Source organism: Gymnoscopelus microlampas (assembly GCF_963454915.1).
Source record: "Gymnoscopelus microlampas genome assembly, chromosome: 18".
Taxonomy (NCBI): domain Eukaryota; kingdom Metazoa; phylum Chordata; class Actinopteri; order Myctophiformes; family Myctophidae; genus Gymnoscopelus; species Gymnoscopelus microlampas.
In genome coordinates this window covers 45,841,535-45,847,707 of record NC_139955.1, presented here as the reverse complement: position 1 = coordinate 45,847,707, position 6,173 = coordinate 45,841,535, and the positions used below count along the sequence as shown (strand labels likewise).

The 6,173-nt window shown below is 43.4% G+C and overlaps 1 long non-coding RNA gene across 1 annotated transcript; it reads right to left on the bottom strand.

Moving 5' to 3' along the window:
• Positions 1 to 1,613: 1,613 nt before the first annotated feature.
• On the bottom strand, positions 1,614 to 2,540 carry LOC311065321. The gene is made up of 2 exons (XR_014602822.1): positions 2,076 to 2,540; positions 1,614 to 2,039 (listed from the first exon to the last, which is right to left on the bottom strand). It is a non-coding gene; the product is annotated as an uncharacterized lncRNA (long non-coding RNA).
• Positions 2,541 to 6,173: the final 3,633 nt, after the last annotated feature.

Sequence of the window (6,173 nt, the reverse complement as noted above, 5' to 3'; positions counted from 1 at the left end):
AGCCAAAAATAGCAGCTGAAAGAACACTACAAAAACGATGAAAATGATGGCTGCCAAGTGGGCGTCAACCCCCCCCCCGGCGCTACCCTCTGTCCTATTGGACATTCTGAAGCCCATGTGTGTGAGCGCCCCCCCTAGCTGACAGGACCTCCGAGATTTGACACAGACCTAACCAATCCATGCCAGACCAGTGTTATTCCAGCAAGCAGGGATGTGACTTTCGTTTTTTTTTGTTTGTTTGTTGGGATTATTATTTTTTTGTTTGTTTTGATTTTTGCTAAAAACTCCCTCCTTGGTTTATTTGTGATGGAAATCACTTTGTCCCCTTTCCTTCACATTCACCATGTCTGCTTTGATTTGTGTGTGTGTGATCAAATACCTGAGCCATTTTCACTCGTGGTGCTAATATGCGTTAGCTGAGGTTGTGGATTTAACCCATTAAGACCTGAGGCGATTCTTAAAAATGTTTTCTAAATCAAAAAACAGTTTAAAAAAAATAAAAAATAAAAAAAGTTTTTCAAGATTTTTCAAAAATAGCAGATCTACAAGCTCATAGTGCGGCACTCGGTGCCGCGCTATGAGCTTGTATATCTGCTATTTTTGAATAGCCAAAGAAATCTAAAGTGACACAGATGCGTTCCAGGTCCTAATGGGTTAAACTGGTACCATACGCAGTAGAATCCTCAGCATTAATTTAGCCATTTGTTTGTCCAAGTGGACCCGCACGGGTCTGCTAACCGTTGAGAGTGTGCAAATGGACCCGTTCCATTTGCACACTCTCAGAGTTTAAAGTCATACTGTGTATAAAGTTCATTTCGGCGACACCCATTGGTAGCTCCGTTGTCATTACAGCATCTGGCTGTCTATAATTATGGTCTGATAGAACTGCAATTCCCAGAATTCAGTTTGAAATAAAAATTTAAAAAACACATTAGTCCCCACTCCAAAATTAATGCTGTCATTTTTCACGAGTGCCTCGGGGAAGACACTCACAACAACAAAACATTAGGAAAAATCATGTTTATGTGGGATGGTTATTGTGAAATACTGGTCAGTGAAAGATTATATTAAAAAAAAACGTTTTTGTTTATTGAAAAGGTTACACAGTATGGTTTTAAATATAAATGGTGGATTTTCGACCCTGATCTGCAACCGTTTTGTTTTTCCATCCCCTGCTAATGATGAGCATTTGGTGAAATTTCTAACACAAGACTGTATAACTTTGACGGATGAAATACTTGATATGTCCAGCAGGTGGCCTGCACTGCACTATTGAGATACCACTACTGACATGTATAAGTGGAATTAAACTCTGAAAGTGTCGGGGCGCGTATGGGCTACATGCGTACACACAGTGGTGGACAAAGTACTCAACTCAAGTACCTGAGTAAAAGTATCGAGTATAGATGCTCCTTAACGCTAAATATTACCAAACAACAAGTGAAAGTTGCTCAGACAAACTTGTACTGGAGTACTTGCTTTAAAAAACAAAAATACTCAAGTATTCAAAAGGGCATGCTTTAAAAACAATACTTAAGTATTCAAAAGTACAAATTATAAAGTACATTTTCTTTTTTTTATGTATCAATGCATTGCTGTATGAAAATTTGGAATTCCAAAAACTCCGATGTGACTCGTAAGCTTGTAGATCTGATATTTTCACTCCATGTGAAATAGGACTTAAGTGATCAATTCATAATGTACTTCTCCTCCCAAAAAATACAAATCCTGAAGTAAAGTACCAGATACTCCCGTAAATGTACTTTTTTTACTGTCCACCACTGCGTAGCTACGGATGTGACATCATCAGACCCCTCCCCCCCATCCCGAGCTGAGCTGGACCCGCCCACATTCACAAAAACAGTTTATAACGAAAGCATAATGTCACACTGTCATTGTCACACCTTCTACAACTACCTCCACACACACACACACACACACACACACACACACACACACACACACACACACACACACACACACACACACACACAGCCCTTCTACTACCACACTGTCATCAGCCTCTAGCCTGTGAATGTCTATGTACACACACACACACACACACACACACACACACACACACACACACACACACACACACACACACACACACACACACACACACACACACACATCAAAGTGCTGGATTCTCCCTCCCTCCCCTCCCTCACTAACAAGGTTTTCTTGTGGCGGTACGCGATGACCTCCGCATTTGCTGTGACAGACACACGTGTCACATGACACACACACACACACGCACACACACACACACACGCACGCACGCACGCACGCACACGCACGCACGCACACACACACACCCTGCCAGAGCCGTCCGAGGGGGCGGGGTTGTTGTGTTGAACCCAGAGCTACACCAGAGTTGCAGCCAGGGTTTGGAAAAAAAGGCTGTGTTTCCTTTCAGTCATTATGTTACCACTATACAGTAGGACTTACCACTATGTTTGACCACTTATTTCTATTTTATTCTTTACAATCTTTTCAGGTTTTTTTCTTCTTCTTTTCATTGGCCACGCTCGGGGACGTCACAGGCTCTCAGAAGGTGGGGGGGGGGGGGTGGGGGGGAGGACTTTCGGTGGACTATACCCCTTACTTTACACTTTGGCTATTCAAAAATAGCAGATCTACAAGCTCATAGCGCGGCACCGAGTGCCGCGCTATGAGCTTGTAGATCTGCTATTTTTGAAAAAGCGTGAAAAACATTTGTAACTGTTTTTTGGGCGGATTTTTTTTTTTTTTTTTGTTACTTTATTTTGGTTTTAGGGTTAGGGTTAGGTTATTTAATTCTTATTTTTGCCTGATTTTACCGATGTATTATCAAAAAGTGGGGGGGTATGAAATCACGGATCTGTGAGAGTGAGGGTGTCGCGTCGTACGCACAGTGAATGGCCGTGACGCCCCTGGCCACGCTACAAGCTTTAGTCATTTGTAGATTTTAGATGTCCAAATGTTTTGAAAAAAGACGATCTACAAGCTTAAAAACGCTTAGCAACACTATGTTTTTTTTCTCTCCGAACAGCCAGAGTATCAAATAGGGTGAAGGTGGGGGTTCAAACTGTTCCTCGTTTTTTTTCTGGGGACGGGGGGACCCCTTTGCCTGGTGTAGTTCCTGGGTTCCAGCCCACCCCCTCACACTCACACACACACACGCACACGCACACGCACACGCACACGCACACACACACACACACACACTCCTTCCACGCTCACAGTTCATGCAATGTCTTCCCTTAACATCGGCGGTGGTTTACGATTTAAAAATAAACGATTAAAAAAAAGAGGTTTCAAACAATAACATTGTTTCTAACGGTGACGAGTTCAAAGTCATAAACTTGTAAATGATGTTTATCTGTTCATGGCTAGTCAAATAATTTAAAAACCATAAAGAAGAGGGATTTTTTTTTAAATGTCTATAATATCAGAAAGTCCCTCCACAACCTCGTAGTTATACTGGTGTTACTGTTGTTGTAGTGTATGTGTTATTATAAACCCCATGGGGGATTGTTGTTACTTTTTAAGATAATAAAAATAACAAATGTTTGGTTATACGTCGCCGCAGTCGTGTGCTCTTCTGTTGCCATCCCTTGACTGTCTAGTCTGCAGTGGTGTAAAAAAGTACTCACATGTTTTAATTTAAGTACAAGTATCAATATCGCAATGTAGAAATACTCTGTTAGGGCGCGCTCCCACCGCACTTTTATTTTACCTCTGGGGCAGAATCTGCCAATGCTTTGTCAATGTAAATGCGTGGATTCACGCAAGAGCGGATCTTTCCGCTTGTCGCGCAGACCGTGCGTTTATCCGCTCTACACGACTTGTCCATTTGAAGCATAAAACTGCCGATCTACAATCACAATGCGATGCGACGCATTGTGAGCTTGTAGATCGGCTATTTTCAAATGGCCGAAATGTAGCCTATATAGGGCTGAAGTGGTTGATGTATGTTTTGTAATAATAATCAAAATCTACAAAGTAACTAGTAACTAAAGTTTTCAAATATTTGTAGTGGAGCAAAAGTACAATATTTGCCTCTGAGATGTAGTGGAGTAGAAGTAAAAGTACTGAAAATTGGAAATACTCCAGTAATGTCAAAATACCAAAACATTTTACAGTAAATGCACTTAGTTACTTTACATTACTGCGAATCTGTCTGTTTTAACTCGTTTGGCCATGAATTTGTCTTTTTATTTGTTTATCTGTGAATATAAAATGTGTGTTCTGTGACAAATGTCTTAGTAACAACAACATGGTTGTAAGCAACGCCTCTGTGAAGACGTTTATGTTTAATGATTAGACTAAGAGAAATGACTGTGAAAGAAGGGCCTAGCGGAAGTGACTAGCTCCACTGTTGCTTTAGTTGTGTTAGACTCCATACAGATGTTTTGTTCAGACAAAAAGGTTATGGATTACAGCTTTACGTTTGTTATTCAATAATTACATTGTGTTATAGCCAGCATGCTTGTGAAACACAGGGAATTCTGATGTGTATTCCAGCATCAGACCCTGCCCAGCTGCAAAGATTCACTCACTGTCTGCTGTGGACAAGTCAGGGCTCAGGTGGTGTAGTTTTACAATGAGTCCACTAGATGGTGCACATTGACCATATTAAATGAGATAGATGAGAGGGGACCCAAACATAGGAAACACATGATTAATCAAGCCACTTAGACAGTGAAAATGACCGATCTACAAGCACACAACGTGTCGCAATGTGTTGCGTTGTGAGCTTGTAGTTCAGCTGTTTTCACTATTTCTTAAACATATTTCTTGTTTTACATTCATGTAATGTTTTTATTTATTTTTTCCAGATGGACCCCCATGGACCCCTTCCCCCCTCCTTCAAGTTATATGAAGATATATTGAGATTTCTTTGAAAATAATAGAACTACAAGCTCACAAGGCGCCTTGTGATGTTGTTGATCTGCTATTTTCAGTTGGCTGTTGTATATACAGGGTTTACAGTGGTTGAACTGACGTTGTTGCTCTATTAACACACTTTTGCTGCAGGGAGGGGACCCCACTTTGAGAAGCACTGCTGTATATGTTAAGGTGTCATACAGCAGATGGGCGCAAACAGCACAGCTGAAGGTAATTATTAAATGACACTCACAGGTTACTTACTGTACATACAGTATGGTGTGTCTGTGATGACATGTTATTACCTTCAGTATGATACTGTATGTCAACATGTCTCAACATGCCTCATCTGGTCTGTCTGTCTGTCTGTCTGTCTGTCTGCCTGCCTGCCTGCCTGCCTGTCTGCCTGCCTGCCTGCCTGTCTGCCTGCCTGCCTGCCTGCCTGCCTGCCTGCCTGCCTGCCTGCCTGCCTGCCTGACTGCCTGCCTGCCTGTCTGCCTGTCTGCCTGTCTGCCTGTCTGTCTGCCTGTACTTGAGTAAGAGTACAGATGCTCCTTGTCAAATTTACTCCACTACAAGTAAAAGTGCGTGCTTGTGTGTGCGTGTGTGCGTGTGTGTGTATGTGTGTGTGTGTGTGTGTGTATGTGTGTGTGTGTGTATGTGTGTGTGTGTGTGTGTGTGTGTGTGTGTGTGTGTGTGTGTGCGTGCGTGCGTGCGTGCGTGCGTGCGTGCGTGCGTGCGCGTGTGCGTGTGCGTGTGCGTGCGCGTGCGCGTGCGCGTGCGCGTGCGCTTGTGCGTGTGTGCACTTGCTTGCGTCAAATGTGGTCATTTATCTCTCAATCTCTTTCTGAACACTCCGGATGTCACCGTCCGTGTCTATCTCTGTGCATGTCTCTGTGTATGTGTCTCTGTGCTGCTTCTGTGTCTATATGTGTCACACAGACAGCACGTATGTGTTAGCCTGTATGCGTCACATGTGTGTGTCAGTGTGTCACCTCTCCTGCATGTCTCCTGCATGCTGCTGTGCTGTGACTGACGTCACTAACGGCACGACAACAACACCGCTAAACGCTTACAGCAACGTCTCGTCAGAGCCACTTCCCCTCCACCTCGTCACGCTCCAAACCTCGGCCGGCCACTATCACTCTCTCTCTCTCTCTCTCTCTCTCTCTCTCTCTCTCTCTCAGGAGAACAGAGCTGATCCAGATACAGCTTGAAACGTCTTGTAACGACGGCTCACCGTCGCCACGCTGCCAGAGGCTGACCACCACGTATACTGGCCTGTTGGCGGGCAGAGGGTG